Below are 23,242 nucleotides of genomic sequence, written 5' to 3' on the forward strand. Positions count from 1 at the left end.
TCCAAGATCACGATTTTGGTAACAAAAAAAATTGGGCAAAAATTAGTCAGCTGATCCGAAAATACCTCAAATCAAAAAATATCAATTCAAAGTAGTGAAAAAATTGCAACTCTAACACTCGACTGAAATCAGCCATTTCCATCAGTCGAGTAGTAAAAATAGAAATAAATTTCGACTCGAAATAATCCATTCGAGAAACACTTCAGACAAAAACCGACACCCAGACCCACCTCATCACGTTACAGGGTACACATGTGTGAACCAGTCACCCATTTCCAAGACCAAGACCATTCCAACGTGATGAATTTTTTCGACGCCAACGCGAAGGCGGCCTTTCTCGATATCACAGTACGCTTACCTAAACTCGTACATCGATCGATCTAGTACAAAGATATCATACCCATTTAAACGTTGGTCGTCGTTCAAAAGACCAACGTGAATTTTTTTGATTGTTCAATGAGAAGAAAAAAACGCTTTTACCTCGATTGCTTTCAATATCAGTAGCAATATACGATACGTACATGTGTACTTAATACAACCCAATCAACGATACCGCAAAACAGATCACACCCTACCCTTCGTTTCAGCTAGGTCATCAGGTCCGGTTAAAATTTCCCAGTTCTCCTTGCGAAACGCTCTTTTTTTTTCCTGTTGACGGGCACATTAGATACCTAGACCTACACTGTTGTACAGTAGGTAAGTGAAAAAAAAAATCGTAAACCGGATCCATATGTAATTTTGTTCACCACACCTTGATGTATTTTTGACACTTGTAGTACACATACTCGTACACAACACATTACCAGAGACTTGAGACGCCATATACTTTACCTACATCGTCGTCGTCGTCGTCGTTGTGGCGAAATACATTCATTCATAACGCAAATGTCAATTATTCTCGATCGATTAACGTTATAATATGTGCTCTCTGTCGTACCTACTCAATGAATTCTGCTTATGCTTTGTCGAATTCTCTCAGCCTCTCTGTAGCGATCGTCTCCTTGAACCCTTGTCCATTTACGCTAATTCGATGAGTAGGTCTAGGTGTACCTACAACCTACAATTCACACTGTACACACTTTAGCATTTGATATCAACCATAAGGTATGTAACAACTTGAGAGCATAATGGGAAAGTTTTGGGCCACTCGAACGTACTCAAATTTCCGCGACTCCCTCTTCTCACCTCTATAGCACTGCACACGAGTAAAATACACCTTCATACTATACGTATACACCCGTATTACATACGTATGTGTAGCGTGCATTACGTAATATGTATCTCGCGACTCATTAGGAACGTTATACTACACCATAGCGTGATATAAGTAGTATATACGGCTCATTAATCGTCTGCTTGACCGCGATGATTAAACGATTTTAAATTACCTCTGCTGCGTATTCGCCATACCTACGTAGATGAGGTAGCGGGGTAGTGGTGGCAAATTCTGGATGGCTAAAGCTGTGGCATAAGTATCCCAATCCCAGCTACGTACGTAGGTAAACTATACGGTATAGGTATACCTACTCGAAGACCTAACCGAGTTACGCCCTAGTCTACCGGTCACTTTGGTAAATTTCTCAAGGTCGCTTCGGTTAACGATCTTGGCTCATCGAAACTGCCATAAACAGCAGCATAATATCAATATTCAAACACTTGGGTAGTTCCGTCGTCGTCATCATCAACATCAGCACTGTTCATCTCTGATCTCACAAGAGAATCTTTCGAGGTTTCTGCCCTTCAATTTGGATCAGATGATGATTTTTGGAATGACCGAGGTCTGAAAATTCTATAAATAAAAATTCAGCTGCCCGAATTAATTTTTCGATTTTTGGCGAATTTTTGAAAATACAGAATTAGCCATTTTCGGCGGCATATGCTTTTAAAAAAATTTCCCCAGAATTTTAAAACTTCTTCAGAACGTATTAAAATTAAATTTGGATAGCTAAAAATTGAGTCTTGGTTCATTTTCGACTTGTTCAAAGAATTTATCACCGTTTTAGTCCGGCATATGACAATAGGAGTAATTGCACCCCCCTCCCCCCGCCGAACCTCTGGGACAACTTTTTTCTTAAAGGGGACATCTAAGGAACATTTTAAAGCAAACTTGCCAAAAAAAAAGTTGGCCTTACTTACAAAATGGCGGCCATTTTGATTGACAGGTTAGCCGAAATCGCAGATTTTGCGTTTTAACATAGGACTTGCACGAACTTTTTCAAACTTTACAAAGGTAGATCGAAAGATCATGCAAAAATTTATCACCTGTCAAAATTTCAAGTGCTAAAGTGGGTTTTTCGATTTTTGGTGAATTTTTGAAAATCAAATTTAGGCAAAAAATGAGGGAAAAAATCAAAATTTTACCAAATTGACCAAGAAAGCTGAAATTTGGGATATACCCTATTTTCGACATGCCAAATCAATTGGAACCGGTTTCGACCCGTTTTGAGCAGTTCTGGAGCCTCCAGCCGATTTTTGAAACTCGAAGTTCCCACAAAGTTTCATCAAATTGGAGTTGTAAAGCTAAAATTTATTCTAAAAACTAATTTCAATACGCTACGAAGTACTGCAGGTGAATTTCAAGTCGTTTTGGAGTCTCCAGCGACTTTTTGAAAATTCCTGAAGCCTCCAGCAGATTTTTGAAACTCGAAATTCCCACAAAATTCCATCAAATTGGAGTTACAAAGATGAAATTTATTCTAAAAACTAATTTCAATAAGTACAGCAGATTTTTGAAACTTCAAATTTTTATAAAATTTCATCAAATGGAGATGGAAAGCTGAAATTTACTCTACACTCCAATTTTAATACCCTCTGAAGACGATTTCAGGTGGGTTCAAGTCATTTTAGAGTCTCCAGCGACTTTTTTGAAAATTACTGGAGCCTCCAGTAGATTTTTGAAACTGGAAATTTCCTCAAATTTTCATCAAACTGAGATGGAGAGTCGAAATTCATTCTGCAAACTAATTTCAATACGCTACCAAGTTAACTGCTGGTGAATTTCAAGTCGTTTTGGCGCCTCCAGCAACTTTTTAAAAGGTTGTATGACGTTTTTTTGGAAAATTTAAATTTCCTAAAAGTAGTTGGAAGCTTCAAAACCATTTGAAACCACCATGTAGTCTGCGAAGTAAATTTCAGCTTGCCAACTCCATTTGAAGAGTGATATTCCAAAACTCGCTCTGTCCATTTTCACAACTTTTCAGGAGAGAGGAAAAACAGTTTCCCTTTAAACGGGTAAATTGGATTTTTAGGCGAGTTTAGCACTTTATTTAGGTGGATTTATGATGTAGGAGTATAGGTATACACTTCATCCACTAAATACTGCTGAAAAAAATTTCAATAAAAATGGACAAAGCGCGTTTTGGAACATTATTTTTTTTTAAATTTTTAGTGAATTGGCTATTTAGGTGACTTTAACACCTCATTTTGGTAAGTTGATGATGTAGGAATGTGAGTTAATACTTCATCTACCCGGTACCGCTGAAAACCCAACTTCGACAAAAATGAACAAAGCGAGTTTTGGAAATCACTCTTCATTTGATAAATTAATGTTGGTGAAATTTCAAGTTTCAAAAATCTACTGGAGACTCCAGTAATTTTCAAAAAAGTCGCTGAAGGCCCTAAAATGACTTGAACCCACCTGAAGTCGTCTTCAAGTTCAAAGGGTGTTCAAGTTGGAATGAAGAGTAAATTTCAGCTTTCCATTTCCATTTGATGAAATTTTGTGAAAATTTAAATTTTCAAAAATCTGCTGGAGGCTCCAGTAATTTTTTAAAAAAAGTCGCTGGAGGCCCTATAATTACTTGAACCCACCTGAAGTCGTCTTCAGAGGGTGTTAAAATTGGAGTGTAGAGTAAATTTCAGCTTTCCATCTCCATTTGATGAAATTTTGTGAAAATTTATTGTTTCAAAAATCTGCTGAAGGCTTTAGGAATTTTCAAAAAGTCGCTGGAGGCTGCAAAACGACTTGAAATTCACCTGCAGTACTTCGTAGCGTATTGAAATTAGTTTTTAGAATAAATTTTAGCTTTACAACTCCAATTTGATGAAACTTTGTGGGAACTTCGAGTTTCAAAAATCTGCTGGAGGCTCCAGAACTGCTCAAAACGGGTCGAAACCGGTTCCAATTGATTTGGCATGTCGAAAATAGGGTATATCCCAAATTTCAGCTTTCTTGGTCAATTTGGTAAAATTTTGATTTTTTCCCTCATTTTTGGCCCAAATTCGATTTTCAAAAATTCACCAAAAATCGAAAAACCCACTTTAGCACTTGAAATTTTGACAGGTGATAAATTTTTGCATGATCTTTCGATGTACCTTTGTAAAGTTTGAAAAAGTTCGTGCAAGTCCTATGTTAAAACGCAAAACCTGCGATTTCGGCTGACTTGTTAATCAAAATGGCCGCCATTTTGTAAGTAAGGCCAACTTTTTTTTGGGCAAGTTTGCTTTAAAATGTTCCTTAGGATGACCCCTTTAAGAAAAAAGTTGTCCCGGAGGATCGGCGGGGGGGTGGGTGCAATTACTCCTATTGTCATATGCCGGACTATTTGGGTAGATTTCCCCTTTGCACTTTTTGGATTAATTTTTTTCTATTTCAAATGAAAAATCGAGTAAAAGGTGGTTTTTGACTAATTTGAGGTCATCGCATTAGAATCTGCTGTCCGAATTATGAACGATCGCTCCTCTTTCATGAAAAACTGGCCATTATCTGGCAATTCAAGAGGCTATAGCGTCAATTTGGACGTCAGAATCGAGCTCAGCGATCTCGAATTAATTGGAAACCATTATTAAAAAATTGAAAAATTTGACAACTTTTTTTGGCTCATTTTTTAACCCAAAAATGACCAGTTTCTGAGAGATGGGTGCGCTCTGGTGAAAATCTGACACCTGAAATGAATTCGCCGCTCCTAAAAACCCCCCTAGCCAAAATTTCGACGCATCAATTCGCGACCAAAAGTTGTTTTGCTCAAAAAAATGCACAAGCCTTTTGCATTTTTTGGATTTTTTTTTATTTCCAAAAAAATCGAGTAAAATGTGGTTTTTGACTAATTTGAGGTCGCAGAGTCCGAATCTGCAGTCAGATTCGAGCTCAGCGACCTCGAATAAGTCAAAAACCGTCCTTAAAAAAATTCAAAATTTGACAACTTTTTTTGGCTCATTTTTGAGCTCAAAAATGGTCCGCTTCTGAGCGAAGGGTGCACTCTGGTGAAAATCTGGGAAATGAAATAGCCAACCCAACCCTCCCTCCCAGCAACAAAATTTCAAATTTATTCGCGACCAAAACTGTTTTTGACTAAAAAATGCATGCACAGTGAGTCTTTTTGATCAGAATACCTACTTTATTGTAGAGAAAAAATTGAAATAATCAGAATCTTTCTGTTCGAAAGTAAATTCTTGAAAATGGCACAAATTGCTGGATTTTGTTAAAATTGACAAGCCTTCAAATTCGAATATCACAACTTCGAGCCATTTCTGAAGCCTCTAAGGGTGATTTTCAATTACTTCAGAAATTAAAAATTTCTCAAAAAGTAGTGAAAATCAACTCGGGTACCTAGAAATTGAGTTTTGGCTCGAGATTCACCTTCTCAAAGAGTTTATTCACATTTGTGTCAATTTCTAGACGTAAGTAAAAACAAAACAAAAAAAACGCATTCGAGATACAATATGTCTGGATCAGGGCTGTAAGGTAATTTATGTTGGTAAATTACGGCGGTATTTTACGGTATTTTACCAACAGTTTATTACCGTATTTTACCATAATTTACCAAAAAGCCAAATTAACACTTTTTTTCCATCTTTCCCTCATAAATTTCCAAATTTCCATGGAAATTTATGATTTGAAAGTTACCAAAAATTTTTCCCATCCAAAAAATGTCCATGGAAAATTTTCTATAATCTATTTATTCGCGGGTAAAATACGGCGGTAAAATACGTTAAAATACGGTATTTTACTGTATTTATGGTATTTCACTAATTTGGATATGAAGAGTTATTTTTTGTAGTTTGACTTCGAAGTTCTGAACTTCTGACCTGCCTCTGAAGTAAATTTTCATCTGTTTTAGGTGTTATTAAAGATTATAGAAAATTTTCCATGGACATTTTTTGGAAATTTATGGGAAAAATTTTTGGTAACTTTCAAATCATAAATTTCCATGGAAATTTGGAAATTTATGAGGGAAAGATGGAAAAAAAGTGTTAATTTGGCTTTTTGGTAAATTATGGTAAAATACGGTAATAAACTTTTGGTAAAATACCGTAAAATACCGCCGTAATTTACCAACATAAATTACCTTACAGCCCTGTTTAAAACAGATGAAAATTTACTTCAGAGGCAGGTCAGAAGTTCAGAACTTCGAAGTCAAACTACAAAAAATAACTCTTCATATCCTAATTAGTGAAATACCATAAATACGGTAAAATACCGTATTTTACCGTATTTTACCGCCGTATTTTACCAGCGAATAAATTACGGTAATTCAACAGCCCTGGTCTGGATATATCAACCCAAATGTGACTAAACCCAATCAACAGATTTTCAGATTTTCTTGGGTGACATTTCAAAAACCCGTGCTCTAAATGAAAAAATTACCTCACTTTGGGTACCCATCGCTCCATCCTCCTTTTGCCCAGGGGTCTAAAAAATTTTTATGGAACGTTTTCAACTACTCAAGGCTGAACTATCTCCGTGAATTTGGTCAAAATCCAATCCCAGGTCATTTTTTTGTATTCTTTTTAGCTGAAGGAGACTAGACTGTCTCTAGAGTCTTCGAAGCTTATTAAAAATCGAAAAACTAAGGTCATATATTCATTTTCAGCATCTCCAAGGACATGCCAATAAGCACGTCACTGGCCCTTTTTTTTTTTGGTGAAATTTCTGCTTGAAAATGAGGGTTTTCTACGAATTTGGTCAAAATCTAAGGTAGAATATTATCACACCTTCCGCAAACACACGTTAAATTTTTCCTCGCCATTGTATCAACACATGAGGTGAACACCGCAGATGTGAAAATTACATGGTTCAACATCAACAAAAAGGCGTAAGTATAGGAAATAAAAAGAAAGAAAAAAAAAATCCGCTTCGAGTATTATAAGGGCAGACAGCGCCCGCGTCACTGCTGCATATGCTGCTAGTACCATACGTAGGTCTAGGTACCTGTATATTAGATTATGTGTGTATATATTGAATATCATATTGGAATGTCGCGCCGCTCAAGGCGTCCTCCGCAATTTACGTCAATGAGCAGAAAATACTGCTGATGTATTGGTAGATGGTAGAGAGACCGAGCGACGACGACGACGACGCGACGACGCGACGGCGCAAATACCTCTTCTTTGCCCTCAACCAGGTTCATATACGTATTATTCGCAACAGGCGAACATTTTTCGATGCTCACTGCTCAGCTCATCGCGGACCAGACAAGAAAACACGGACGAGTGTGCAAAAAACACCCTCTAGCCAAATGACCCTATCATCTGGCAGTACCCTGAAAGCGAACCCGGTGCTGGCATATTAATTAGAATGTCGTGGACGGACGTGCTTGCGTTATGATCGATGAGCTGCCTTATATTTCTGCTGGTCAAGCGGCCGTTCATGTGGGTGCTAGTGTTGAACTGGTGGTGATAGCTGCAGGGTGGAGTAATGTGCATCGCACACGTTGATTATGATTAGATAACTAGTATAAAACATATACGAGCATATTCGCTAGGAATCGCGAAGTAATCATATCACAGAGACAAGGGACGAGTCGTGGAAAGATCAGTGGCCGAGGTATCGATGGAGCAGCAGAATCATAATTATGTAAAAAAAACATATCGCCAATCAAAATATTTCAAATATCCATCTCGAATAACAATTTTTTCCTCGATTTAAGCAGAACAAAATCAACATTTTGGAAAACATTGCAAGCATTTTTCACCTGCATTTGGTCCAGATTTCAATTCTGATAAGAAGTTCACGGATTTCTGATCATTTTTGCGGTCATTCCTTATAGAACAAATCAGATGAAAAATCGCACTTCATTCGATCATATTATTTTGTTCATCCTGTATGTGATTCAATATTGCAAAGGTCGAGCCAAGTTTTGGAATTAATCAATCGCCACCTCAGATCATTAGGCATAGTGCAATATCCCAGAAGAAGACGCTTCGAAAAGGGTAGGAAGTTGCGTCGACTGTCGAGGTACCCGATGCAGAACCGGTTCAGCATTCGGGTAGCTGCGCGCAACGACGTGACGCGGTCGCTAACTCGTCTAATCTCTTCTCGCGACTCGACCACAATCTGGAACATAATTTAACGATTAACTGCATAATAACGAGAAACTGATAAGAATTGCATTCGAATCTCCAGTGTTAAAAGTATATCTATGGCTTTATCGATGTTTGTGAAACACTAAGGACTGAGTATCAATTCTGTCATCTGGTGACTTTTCTGCACATATCTGTGGAGCACCCGAGAGGAGCACAGTATTAGATTTTTTCAAATTACCACCTTAGAGAACAGCTGACTACGGGCCGGAGGCGATGAGTGTTGATAAATATCTCATGAGCGAATGTAATGCGAATAAACGATGGATGGGTTTTACATTAGTCGTTGTCGTTATCGCGATACTGGTAAATAAAGCCATCTATTAAAAACACGTGTTATATAACCCAGTCTCAGGTGGGTACAGACAAGGCATCGTGCGCCCACCAGTCTTCATAACTCGACTGTTGGCGTGAAGTTGAAATATTCGAGTGTGGCCTCTTCTAGATCAAGGATTCGTCGACAAAAAACGTACGTTTTAGCTTTGAAAATTTCGGTAAAATTGATGTGAAAATAATTTTTAAAAACGTCAAAAAAAATTTAAAAAGATTGCGCCGAATTTACGAACATCTTTTTCACAATTTTTTACTTCCGACCTCAAAGTTGTCGGTTCTTATGGAAAATAATATATATATGCCAAGAAAATTTTAGTTCACGGAAATCTCCCTCCTCCCCCCCCTCCTCACAAATTTCTCAAAAAGTAAGAAAATCCCAGAAATCATTTCCTCATTAAATTTTACATTCTAATCCTTGAAGTTAGTAGATTTTCATAAAAATGACAGTATTTATTGGTTTTGATCACCTTCGCCGCCCCTAACATAATCAAAAAATGGAACTTTTTAAAGCTTTTGACTCTGCTTCGCTTGGCCTAAATAAGCGAGCAGTTTTTCTATTATGAATTTCTGCACATGGATATAATGTCTGTTCCAAGTACTCACTTGTTTCTTACATGACCTTCAAAAATGCCAAATGTGGAGAAATTGACTCCCTTGTAAAAAAAAAAAAAAAAAAGTACCCAATAATTTGATATAGTGTAATTTGGAAGACCTACTGATATAGTGGAAGATAATAATAATTTTGATGGGGGTGAAGATTAGAATTATTCCCTACAAGGGGAATAATTGCCTAATACCTAAGAAAGCTCAGATGGGGTACAGTTCTAATAAATCACTATACACATTAGCTTACGAGATACATAATAAATAAAACTCAAAACTTATTATGTATATTCACACTATTTACGAAACATCATTGACATACATCATTATACATATTTTCCAATGTACAAGGTAGGTACAGTCTATAAATAAGTTCATATTTGCCTTTTAGTCGTGTAAAAATGTATATTTCGATAAAAGTTTAAAAATGTTTTCGGAAACTAGATTCAATTTACGATTCTCTACGCATTTGGTCGAGTGTGACACGAGTTTGAAAATGCCTTCCTCGTACAAATTCTATCCAAAAGTGGTATTTGGCCAAAATAAAATTTTTGTTGTAATAATTATGACTAAAATTCATCAAGAATTACTCAAAACGTATCGTACTACTACTAACGTTATTTCAAGTTGTGACGTTATTTGGTGCTGTAAATTGTTAATGTGATGGTTGCAAAATTTCTGGTCCAGAGTCACTCTGGGCATTGCTGACATTCAGCAGGTTATCACCGAACAATCTACTTCATTTGGATATTGCTTGAATCAAAATAATGTTAGTACAGTATGTCTCGAGTGATTCTCAATCAATTTTCCGATGAATTTTTCTTTTGTCAGCTTGAAAAATTGATTTTTATTTAAATATAATTTTTGGATGGCATTTGTACGAGGAAGGCATTTTCAAACTCGTGTCACACTCAACCAAATGCGTAGAGGTGCGTGGCGATTACGTAGAAAAATTGTAGATTGAGACTAGTTTCCAAAAATATGTAAGCTTTTATCGAATGGCAAATACGAACTTACTTATAGACCAACCCTCGTAGTATGCAAATGAATGAACTTGGTCAAATAAATGATCTAGCTATTCGTAGATAACTAGATCAACAGAGAAATGACAATAAACTAGTATTGAGACTTCATCCACCCACTCACGGGTAGGTTGGATGGGTAAATTAAATACAAATAATAAAAATTATGTCTCTTCCTAATATTTACAATCATAGATTTCGACTCCTTGGTCAGATAACTTATAATTAATTAGTAAATGTATTTCACCACTACTGGACATTACCCTATTGACAAAAATTGTGAGTACAACATGCTGAAATGCATGCTGTTTTGCATATCACACGCATGCGTGAATTTGGACTTTTTCAAAAAATCGCATGCTATTCAGCCAGTGAATAGCATGCTTAAAAGTAAACTAAAAATATGTACAAAAAGTGTGGAAATTTTAGCAGAAAAATTGCTCATAACTCACAGGCAATATCATCTACCAATTAATTGTGAATTTTAAGACATTCCAACCAATACTTAGATAACTTTTTTTAAAATGAAAAAAAAAATTGAAAAAATGTCTGACGTGTGCGGGGATTGATCCCCAGTTACTGCGTTCCACTGAACTCAAGCCGGCCACCTTGCAGTTTAATAGACTTGAGGTTATTTTTGCATAAATGTTATCAATTTTTGGACTTGGAAAAATTTTTACTCACTGGTGCATTTTTGAAAATACTTGGTTGCTAGATTGCTTCTGTTTACCATGCAAAAATGCACATTTTTAACGCGATAATGCACGCTTTTACACCAGTCCAAAATCACGCATTGTTACACATGCTTTTAAGCATAATTTTGTCAATAGGGTATATGCTTTTTTCCACCTCTTTCAGTGGTTCCCCTAATACTAAGGGTGTTGATTGTTGATGGAACTTGACTAAATGAGACACACTTTGAACTTTGTGTAACATGGTGATGACCAGTACATCCCAAATTTACCAAAAATGATACTAGGTATTGATCAATCATCAGATTGATTAATATGAAAAAAGTTGATTAACCATGCGTGAGATGGTATTAAACAGAAAAAGACTATGCCATGGTCTCCCCAAAAAGGGCACACCCATGACAAATCCCTTTGTACTCGTAATATAGACACAAGATCTTCTTCTTCTATCTAATGATCCTATAGTCTTTTGGCCCATGCTGTTTGGCAAGATCATTTTATGACTTTACATCATTCTAAGTATCTATAGATTCACATGTTACGAAATATTTTCAATATAGGGGTTCGTAATATAAGCACCACCTTAAACGGTGGAGGCATGCTGCACTATGTCAAATTTACTTTTTGAATACAGTAAAAGCTTGTTATAATGCTCTTCAAGGGACCTGAGAAAAAGAGCGTTATAAGCCGAAGCGCGTTATAACCGAAAGTCTTGTTTTAATGCTGATTAGTGTTATACCCCGAATTCTCATTTTAAAGCGAAAAAAGTGTTATAAAGGAAGTGGAAATGTGAACTTTATTTTGAATTTGAACAACTATTCCAGTTGGAACTAAAAAAATCTGAAATTTTACTTTGATTTTGAGGTCTGCTATAATAATATAAATGATTTTTTGACAAAATTTTGCCATAAAAGTTTTTTTTGCTTTTTTAAAAATCAAAGCTATAAAAATTGCAAAAAAAAACTATTGTTGCGGCCAAAATTTTCAGAAAGTGATAATTTTTTACACATGAGTAAGCTTTTTTTTGCAACAAATTAGGTTTTTGTTGTTAAAATTATGAAAAAAATGTGATTTTTCCTGAATTTTAGAGCGTTAAAACGCGATTTATAATTTCTCATGAGCGTTATATTATCGCGATTCATTTGACATTGCTTTAAATGGGGATGTAAAGGGACCGGAAGAAATCAGTGTTATATCCGAAAGCGTTATAACGAGCTTTTACTATAATAAATTTTTGAAAATGTTGGTTCTCGCTCCACTCAGTTACCCTCAGAAAATGTTTTAATCAAAAAAATGAACTCTTCACATTTAAAAAAACAAACAAACAAACAAACAAACAAACAAACAAAGCTCTTTCACTTATAAAAATACAAATTTTCAAAAGAATTCGCCCTCAATTCGTTCGGACCTGTTTGCTTTCTTTTAAAACTTGAATTTCTAAAAAAAATCATCATTCAAATTCTAAAATTTTGAAACCAAAAAATCAAACTCCTTATGCTTTTTCAATTATCAAAATACGAATTTTCGAAAGTTTTTCCCCCAGTTCGTTTGGGTCAGCTTGCGTTCCTTTTTCGAAGTTGGATTTTCTAAAAAAAATCAAATTCTAAAATTTTGAAACCAAAAAAATCAAACTCCTCACATAAAAAAATTGCTTTTTCACTTATCAAAATACAAATTTTCGAATGCTTTCGCCTTTAATTTGTTCACACCTGTTTGCTTTTTTTCAAACTTGGAATTTTTAAAAAATAATCACTCAAATTCTAAAATTTTGAAATCGAAAAAATCAAAATCCTCACATGAAAAAATTTAGCTCTTTCGCCTATCAATATTAATTTTCGAAAGATTTTGCCCTCAGTTCATTCGGGTCTGTCTGCTTTTTTTTTCAAACTTGGAATTTCTAAAAAAATCATCGTTCAAATTCTAAAATAAAAAAATTCCACGTTTGAGGCTTCTAAAAATTGAACAGGCAACACGAAAATTTTTTTTATAAGTCTTGATTGGATGTAAGAAGACCTACTCGTACCTACCTATAATGTCAACTAGCAGAATTGTTTTCTCATCTTTCGTTTTATTTGGCAAAATTAGTATTTTTTTTCTTACGTCAGTCGGTAAATTTTTGGTTGCACACCCCACCCCCTCCCTCATTCCCAAACACAACCTTTAGTTTCGTCCCTGCTTTGAAAAGCCAAAATTTACATTAACCTCTACTTTTAAAATTCCGATTCGATTGATGGTGGTTTGAGTTAAGAAACGATACAATTTTTCATCCGCGAAATGAGGTGTGAAAAATTGCAAAAAAATTGTTGAAGGTCATACACCAGAGTCAAAATGAGCTCTAGAGGGTTGTAAAATTATCTACTGCATTGAGGCCACGCTTTCAGTTCTCGCCGTCCCTGGAAGTACCTAATACTTTTGATGGGATCGTGATTTTTTTTGCCTCTCCCCTGCCAATCTTCGAAAAATCATTGTCGATATTGTAGAACATCGACGACATTTTACAACTGAAATTAGCGAAGGCGTTGATGACGATGACCTTGACGGACTGAATTTAAAATGCCAACACGCTGATGTATCTGTACATTAAAGTACCACACCCTAAGTGGTACGTATTTATAGGTATTTTTGCAGCATCGAAGCGGATATAGCTGAGGAAAAAACGATCGACTGGAAATTTGTTTGCTACATCGCGTCGATCGATCGATAGATAGGGTATAATTATGAAATTATGCGAAGCGTCGGCGATCGAGAAGAAGTTGTTACGCTCGATTAAGTGTTATGGATTTTTAATAGATGCGTGAAATTTTAACATCTTCTTATCGCATCGGCCGCAGACCAATAGTGTATCCTGTCTGGTGTCGTTGTCCTTTTCTGTAAATATACGAGATGAGAGAATCAGTGACACAGTGTCTGCTAGTCTGTAGATAAATACCTATACGAGATATTCCAGAATTCTCAGCATCTGATCAAGATCGTCTAATATCAATTTAGGTATTTTCGTTGCAAAAGATGCGATGTTGTAAGTACACAATACACATATAGGATTGGTATACAAGATATGAGATCATTGTGTGGATTAGATCGGTTGGGTTGGGGTGTGTTGTACGTATGTGAGTACTTAGTGTACATATCTATAGCGAGAGACGATGGTGTACCTGTGGTACGAGTATATGCAAGGTATGCATGTGTGTGGTAATCTATACGCAGCCATATAGTTATAGTAGCCTTTGACCTGTACGCTGGGATTTGATTTTGTGAGTTCGTACAGCACCACTACACCACACATCCAAATGGTACATTACCGCAGCAACTAGTTGCATGAGTATGGACCATATAGACATAGACAGCAACGGCGTGCGCGGTACGTGGCCAATATAACCTTCTCTAGCTGCGGAGCACACCCACACTAGCTGAATGTAGCGATTTTGCGGCGTTTTAATGGCGACTGGACGACCGACGACGACGACGATAATATAATTTTTAATTGTATCGACGACCGACGAGATTCAGCTACCTCTTTGCAATATGATACAGATATACATACATAGCTGGTAATATATCGCGCTAGTTTGGCCTATTTTTCGTGAGAAATGTGAGATATGGGTATGGTATTTGTCTATAGTAACGTGAACAAGTTTATGTGTACCTAATATGTTCCTATGAATCATACGAGGATTGTGCTGACTAGAGAATCTCTCGAGGTGTCCGCTTACGATTTGGCTCGACAATGATTTTTGGGGAGGTATGAAACCCCCTTAAACAAAATTTCAGCCACTCGAATTGATTTTTCGATTTTTTGGCGGATTTTTGAGAAATTTAAAATCAACTGTTTTTGGCAATTCATGTTTTTTTGTTGTTTCTTTTTGAAAGAAAATAAAGGAAATCCGTCCTAAAATTAATATCAATAAATTCATCCATTTCACTTTTTTTTGCCTCCAGCGTTATTTCCGATTTCTCCTGAATTTTAAAACTCCTCCAGAAGGCGTGGAAATCATCCTGAGCAGCTAAAAATGAATTTTCGAAAAACTTTCTCCTTCGCTTCGATGGGGCTAATTCTCTTTTCTTGTTCAAAATAGAAATTTGCAAAAAAATACTCAACTGTTCAAATTTGAAACAGGCTAAAACCAACTTAATCAACTTGTGAAATTAAAAAATCATTTTTTTGTGTTTTTCATTTTTTGAATTTGAATTTTTATGAATTTTGGAGAACACTTTTGTCCTTGTTTTGTTCTATGTTCGTGATTGCTTTGAAATTGAAAAATGTCGCATCATAATACTCGAAGGTGATCCTTTCTCTGAATGAAAAAAAAAGTTGAAATTGGGAGGGGGAGGGGGAGGGGTAAAGGGTAAAAATTGCCTGGAATTATGGGTATTAGCCTTCTTCATTTTATTCATTTAGGTATATTTGGTTCTTTTCAGCCTCCCCTCAATAACCAATTTTTAAAATCACCAATTTTTCACTACATTCACTACCTGTTAGATACCCTGCATTTGAAAAAAATAAAAGAAAAGACGCTTGAGTCGATCTGAACGGTTTTTAGACCACATTTTAAAGAATCTGAAATTTCCAAAATATACCAGAAGGCTCCAGAATAACCTGAAACTACCTCAAATCGACTCAGCATATTGAAAATGGAGCACTATAAGTAAATTTCATTTCAACCTCTCATGTGGGTAAGTTGTAGGGTCATTCCACGTCAATTGGACCAAGAAGTGGTACGTGGGTTCGGCGATTTTTTTGTAATTTTTCCTGTGGAAAGACCTTCCGAAGGGATGACCAATGGCGCAAATCGTAGCCCTCTAGCCCATTTTTAATGGCAGCCAGGGGGTGTCAAAGTTTTCAGTGAACCTAAAATATCATCCATTTCAGCAGTGGATTACTCGATAACCGTGATACATACCAAAATGGAACTTTTAAAAAGTTGAAAAAACCCCTTCACTTGATAAAATGTACTCATCACAAAATAATCAAAATTCGAAAAAATTCAATTTTCAATTCCAAACATCAGAAAAAGTTTAAATTTTTTCACTTGTCTTATTTTGACCTCTTTCTGACGTATTTCATGAAAAAGTTGACAAAAATCACACTTACAGCAAAAAAATTAAAATTTGTTTATTTTTAGAATTTTTTTGAATTTTGATTTTTTTGTGATGAGTTAATTTCACCGAGTGAAGGGGTTTTTTCAACTTTTTCAACAGATACGTAAATATAGGGGTCAAATGGGTCAACTTTACCAATCAAAACTTTTTTCATGTTTTAAATCAAAGAATCACATTTTTTCGCAAACTTTCAATTTTTTTATATCGACTTCGCGACAAGTTACCATTCCAATTTTTTAATATGTTGTTCAGCATGAACAGTTGTCCTTAATATATTTTTTTCACAATTTTTGAGAGTCGGAACGATATGAAAACTACGTTTTGAAACTTTTTGAGCTAATTTTTTGTACGAAAAAAAGTGGCAACACTGATTTTTATGATATCACCAAAAAGCCTTTCATAACCCCTAACTATGGGAAAAAGTTCCATTTTGGTATGTATCACGGTTATCGAGTAATCCACTGCTGAAATGGATGATATTTTAGGTTCACTGAAAACTTTGACACCCCTGGCTGCCATTAAAAATGGACTAGAGGGCTACGATTTGCGCCATTGGTCATCCCTTCGGAAGGTCTTTCCACAGGAAAAATTACAAAAAAATCGCCGAACCCACCTACCACTTCTTGGTCCAATTGACGTGGAATGACCCTGTAGTGGAAATTTCAATTTTCATAAATCTGCTAGGGTGCTCCAGAACTACCATTCAAAATGCTTCGAAACCGTTTCCTATCAATTTGGAGGGTCGAAAACAGGACACACGCAAAATTTCAGCTTTCTAGGTCTATTTGGTAAAATTTTGATTTTTTTTCATTTCTGACCCAAGTTTAATTTTTTAAAAATTCATTAAAAATCAAAACCGGTTGTGAAATCAAAAATTTGATCTCTGATCACCTCAATTCAAACCGGATGGGCACTTATTTTAGCTTTTTTTGATTTGCCATTGAAAATAAATGGACACAGGTGTAGAAGTGACTTGAAATTACTTACTTACATACTTACTCATTCTCATACGTAAGTTCATATTCTATCATCTTTGGAAGGAAATTTGTACTCACCTGAAACAATGCAAAGTTAAGGTGGATTAGTTGGTTATAAAATTATTGATCAATCAACAGATGTATGAAATAATAATGGTCGAAGGCCCAAGTAAAAATTCTGACAATCTCGACGCTTAGTGAAGATCTGGAAATTAATATTCACAAAGAAAGTATCGTAGAAATTGTAAAATTGATTGTGAAAATCTCTCAAAAATATCAAAATTGATAGACCATCAAAAAACGACCAAGATTTTGCACAGACTGCTCAAGTGCTTACTTAGATTATTGAAAAATACCAGGAATTAATCGGAAATTCTCAAAATTGAACAATGATTGAAAGGAACTGCAGAAAATGTCATAAAATGTGTCACATTGACCCTTCCACCCCGCCCTCGCCCCCATAATTTAAAATCATCAGAAATTGTTGATCTAGCAGATTTTTTTTTTTGAAAAAATAACTACTTTTTTCATTTTTAGAAAGCTCTTCACTCGACGACCTACACCCTCCTCTCCCCACCCCCAAAAAATACAAAGAAAAATTAACAAAGTCAAATTTCTCACAGGAACATTTCTGAAAAAATTTAAATTGGAAGAAAATTCAATCAAAATTATAAAAAAATACTTAAAATGAAAAAAATAAAGGCATTACATACCTAATGGATCTTTTTAATTTTTTCACTACCTTTTTGACTAAATTCACTACTTTTTCACTACTTTCGCTACTTTCACCACCTGTTAGCTACCCTGATCTCCCCAAAACTTGGGAGCTCTGATAAAAGAGACCATATAGAAAAGCTACCAACTACGTAAAATGTTAAAACTTTTTGGTTCAGCATCCAATAACCTTTTCACACTCGAATTTCTGCACCATCTCAACACCACTTTAACCTCTTCAACCCACCTCTAACAGAGCGATAATTATATTACGTAATCATTATCCTCGTAAATAAAAAAGACAGCGGCGGCGTTACAGCAAAAGAAACAAGTAAAGGGTAGGGCAGAACAGATCATCGTACGAAATCACATCTCTCCCTATAGCCTGCACATCTATGTACCAGTACCAATTCAAAGAATCTTCGCAATCGTACATAGCACTCCACGAGTATATTTTTTCCACGTCAATATAAAGACGCAGTCAGTCGATAGGCTATTTCGAGAATTCGACCAGACTACATAATAAAACCATCTTCCATCAACGTTCAAAAACACTCTCACAAATAAAATACTAAAAAAAAAAAAATGCACGCACGTGATAATTGTTAAATCATAAACCGCGTACGTTCGAATCATCATACATAGGTAGGTAGGTAGGTGTAGGTACTTCGTATACACTAAAATTCTTCATACCTTGTCTAGCTGGCATGGCAGTTGTCTGCGTTAGTGGTGTTGATATATCGATATCTTAAACGATATATCGATATGAGATCCAATATCGACATATCGATATGAAAAATCAATATCGACGATATATCGTATCGTCAAAAATTGAGGAAAAAATGCACGAAAACAGCCAAAAATATGAGTAAAAATTGAAATTAGAAAGAAATTTTTAAAATTTTTTCAAAAAAAAATTTTCTCACTTTTTTAAAAATCTATAAAAAAACTTTTTGTCGTACCAAATTTTTTGCAGTTGTTAATTCGCAATTAAACTTAAATGACTGAGGGTCATATTTATAGACGTTACTTAGCAATTGCTTGGCTAAGTAGCGGATTTCTTTTCAATTTTTCTAGCAAATAAATTGAAAATTTCACATTTTTGAATTGATTTATGAATACTTCAGGATCCAATCTCTCAATTTAATGATAGATCCACTTTTAGAAATTCAATCATGACTGGAAAATTAACTTTGAAAATCATTACTTAGCCAAGCAATTGCTAAGTATCGTCTATAAATATGGCCCTGAGTATACAAATGGGAAAAATAGGTACTTTCAAGGCAATATTGAAGATATCGATATATCGACGATATATCGATATCTGTTGGAAAAATATCGTGATATATCGATATAAATTTTTTCTAAATATCAACATCACTAGTCTGCGTATAAGATCACACACCTCTACCCTTTTCTCTTTCCTTGTACCTCTCTATGCTTACAACAAAGTTGCCGATCGAAAAGTTATTTTCTCACATTGATATCCCACGCAATGGGCATTTTCAAAGTTGTTTACTCGTACAAAAATTGGATAGGAAGTAGCTAAAGCTACCTCTAAAATGTTGATTGCTCATATAAATACCAAATCTGCTCGTATCACTGAAACCATGCCAAAAAAATCAGGTGGAATCAGGATCTGCAGGATTGTCAACCACTATTGGATTGGCTGCATTGAACAATTACAAATCTATGATCTCTTTCTATGGCATTAAGGTTAAACGAACTACGAAGTTAGCTATGCAATCGAGCAATCGCATTGCGAGAGATTTAGATAATATTTTACTCTATTTTTTCTTCATTTCCAACAACAAACGCTGCACCAAAGCCTCGAATTATTGTACATATGTGAGAGAGTATCTACGAGTTCAATGCATTGTCCACTTTTGTTACTGGTAGATAATTCTTTTCGCGCCTCGCGCGTTCCATATAATCATCTGATCAGACTGCTTTTTGTTATTCCACATTCTAGAGTTGTAACCTTGCCACGGTAGTCTTTAAAAGAGAGAAAAAAAATTCTGCGCGATTGTAGGTGCATAAAATAGGAGAGGGGAAAAAAATTAAAATTAAAACGAAAGGAAAACGTTTTTATTTTTAATATCGTTTCTGCATTATTAAATAACGGAAACGGCGAATTACTAGGAAGACCACACTTCTCAGAGAATGTGACACTTACAGCCACTTTCGTATATGATTATAATATGGAGATGGACCATCGTGTAGAGAGTTACTATTTCGTGGTTTGCACCTAAATTCTAGATGATACCGCATGTCCAATTGATTCGAAAGGCGCCAAAAAAAAACCAACTATACGAATATTCAGTCTACATCGCTCGGTCGTCGCTACAATTGGCATCCATCAGTTAGTTGGAATGGTCAAGCCTTATAATATGCTTCGTACGTTTTTTTAATTTCGTTCGTACAGGTCGGGAGCGAATCGAATTTATTTCTCGAACGAGTAATTCCTCATATGTGAACAGATGAGTTTGTCCTTGAAAGAATCATAAAAAAAATACTCCATTTTCTCGGAAAAAATTACTCAAAAAATCCCCAATATACTTTTGATCGAGCAACTCATCAAACTGCCTGAAAGCTAAAATTTGAATCCATCCAAATTTCTGATCAATTTTTCATCATTCGTCGTCCAATCACTTCCCATCTTTTCACTCTCCTTCCTCCTCTGGCTCGCTTTTTCCCCATATTTAGAAGACTTTAAACCTTTTCTCGGCTGCAAAATCAAGGACGATCGAGTTACACATGTACGTCAACGCATACCAGCGATGATACGATCGAGATCGAGAAGCTGTTCATCACGAGAGAACGCAAAACAGGAATTCTGAACAATCATCTCGTGTATTTTTTGATAAATGGTCTTCGTGAACTTGTTGAAAATATTTCCTCTATCTGGTTTCGTTTAATTGTCGAATCATTTAAAATAATTGACGACTATAGGACGACATGGATTATTACGAGACGACGACTACGACGACGACGACAACAACGACAACACCATCAACAACACTCTGCAGTGCACACACCATGGATAGGTAGTAGTTCTGTATACGCAGTGCACATTACACGTACACGTACGTCTGCGGTATCGAACAAATCAATTTTTTTCACAGCAATTCTTCGATTCCACCTTTGCACACAGCTGCTGCATTACAAAACCGCCATCGGCGTAACTGTGATGTATTAAAATTGTTGACATTAGCATCGAATGTGCAGTTAATCTACTACTTACGTGCGCCCTAAAGCGATCGACGACTGTTTGCTTACGAGCTGAAGTTACTCTCGAGTACATTCATCTCGATCCGATATCGCTAACGTCTACAGTACAGATGCATTCGGGCGTATCTTCGATGCTTAATCATCCGCCATACTAGCAACGACCTTGCCATAATCACGCTTAAATTAGCCTCGCGTTTATGTATAGTATTATACGCGAGTATTCCGGTCAAGTCGACGAATGAAAAAAAAAAAGCCCGCTTATTCGGTAATTAATCTATCTTATTATGAAGTAAGCTGCACAATACCCACGACATAACATACCTTTAATTCATTTCTTTCAGGTTTTTTTTTTTGCTTTTTTCAATTGTAAATCTTCGTTTGACCCTGCTGAAATTCTTTAGCTGATAATGACACGTCTGCGTATTTTGATCTGGAGTTCGTCAAATCGTAAAAATTATACGATTTTATCTCACAGAGTCTTCCACCGCTGTCCCATGTGAAAATATTGAGCAAGGGAGGATCTTGGAGGGGTCTAATGCAAAAAATACCTAGATATTCAAATTCAGCGACATTTAATTAGTAGAAATCAACATGTCACATCGTATTTTCATATTCTTCAAATTTTGGTATGGTGGAGGAGGGGGTTTTGAGATGTTGGATCGAAAAAATGAACTGATATTCGAACTCAGCGCTCTAAAAACTCAAACAAACGATATGTCACACGTAATTTACAATTTTTTTGTATTTTGACCATTTTTAATGGCACTACTGCAGAGAAAACCGCTTCACAGCGGTTGGATTGAAAAAATAAGCCGATATTCGGACTCAGCGCTCTCAGAACCCAAACAAACCATGTGTCACACGTAATTTACAATTTTTTTATATTTTGACCATTTTTAATGGCACTACTGCAGCGAAAAACGCTTCACAACGGTTGGATCGAAAAAATGAGCCGATATTCGAACTCACTGCTCTCAAAACCCAAACAAACGATGTGTCACACGTGATTTACAATTTTTTTGTATTTTGACCATTTTCAATGGCACTACTGCACAGGAAAAGGTTTCACTGCGGTGGAAACGAAAAAATAACCTGATATTCGAACTCAGCACCTTCAAATTAGTAACAATCGCTATGTCACTCAATTTTTGGAATTTTTTTGTATTTTGATCAATTGGGGGCATAAATGCCCCTCAGAAATGTCAAGATCCAAATCAGAGCCTTAAATGTGGATTAATTTCTTTTAATCTTAAAATTAGAGTGGCGTATTGATTGCTATTAATTAAAGGGCACTGAGTCCGAATATCAGCTTATTTATTCCGTACAACCCTCTGGACCACTCCCCCCCCCATGCCATCAAAAATGGTCAAAATGCAGAAAAATTGAAAATTGCAAGTGACACCTCGTTTGTTAGGTTTTCGGGGGTGCTGAGTTCGAATATCAATTCATTTTCTCGATTTAACCCTTCTGAACACCTTCTCCCCTCACAAACCCCATTAAAAAGTGGTCAAAATACGAAACAAAATTGAAAATTGCAAGTGATGAAGTGACATATCGTTTGTAAGGTTTTCGAGGGCGCTGAGTTCAAATATGGGCTTATTTTCTCGATTAAATCTTTCTGAATCCCTTCCCTCCTCACAAACTCCATTAAAAATGGTCAAAATACAAAACAAATTGAAAACTGCGAGTGACAAGTCATTTGCTAAGTTTTCAAGAGTGCTTAGTTCGAATATTAGCTTGTTTTTTCGATTCAACCCTCCCGTACCCCTCCCCTCGCCCCTAATGCAATTGAAAATGGTCAAAATAACAAAAAATTGAAAGTCACATGTGACACCTCGTTCGTTAGGTATTCGAGGGTGCTGAGTTCGAATATCAGCTTGTTTTTTCGATCCAACCCCTCTGTACCCCTTTCCACACCCCTAATGCTATTGAAAATGGTCAAAATAACAAAAAATTGGAAATCACATGTTACACCTCGTTTGTTAGGTTTTCGAGGGTGCTGAGTTCGAATATCAGCTTGTTTTTTCGATCCAATCCTTCTGTACCCCTTTCCTCACCCCTAATGCTATTGAAAATGGTCAAGATAACAAAAAATTGAAAATCACATGTGACACCTCGTTTGTTAGGTTTTCGAGGATGCTGAGTTTGAATATCAGCTTGCTTTTTCGATCCAACCCTCCTGTACCCCTTCCCTCACCCCTAATGCTATTGAAAATGGTCAAGATAACAAAACATTGAAAATCGCATGTGACACCTCGTTTGCTAGGTTTTC

At 36.0% G+C, this 23,242-nt stretch overlaps 1 protein-coding gene across 1 annotated transcript in view; it reads left to right on the forward strand.

Moving 5' to 3' along the window:
- Positions 1-23,242, forward strand: part of LOC135846566 (uncharacterized) — a 36,191-nt gene that overhangs the window by 4,870 nt on the left and 8,079 nt on the right. The gene's annotated exons all lie outside the window — the stretch shown is intronic.

This window comes from Planococcus citri, chromosome 5, assembly GCF_950023065.1.
Source record: "Planococcus citri chromosome 5, ihPlaCitr1.1, whole genome shotgun sequence".
NCBI classification, from domain to species: Eukaryota; Metazoa; Arthropoda; class Insecta; order Hemiptera; family Pseudococcidae; genus Planococcus; species Planococcus citri.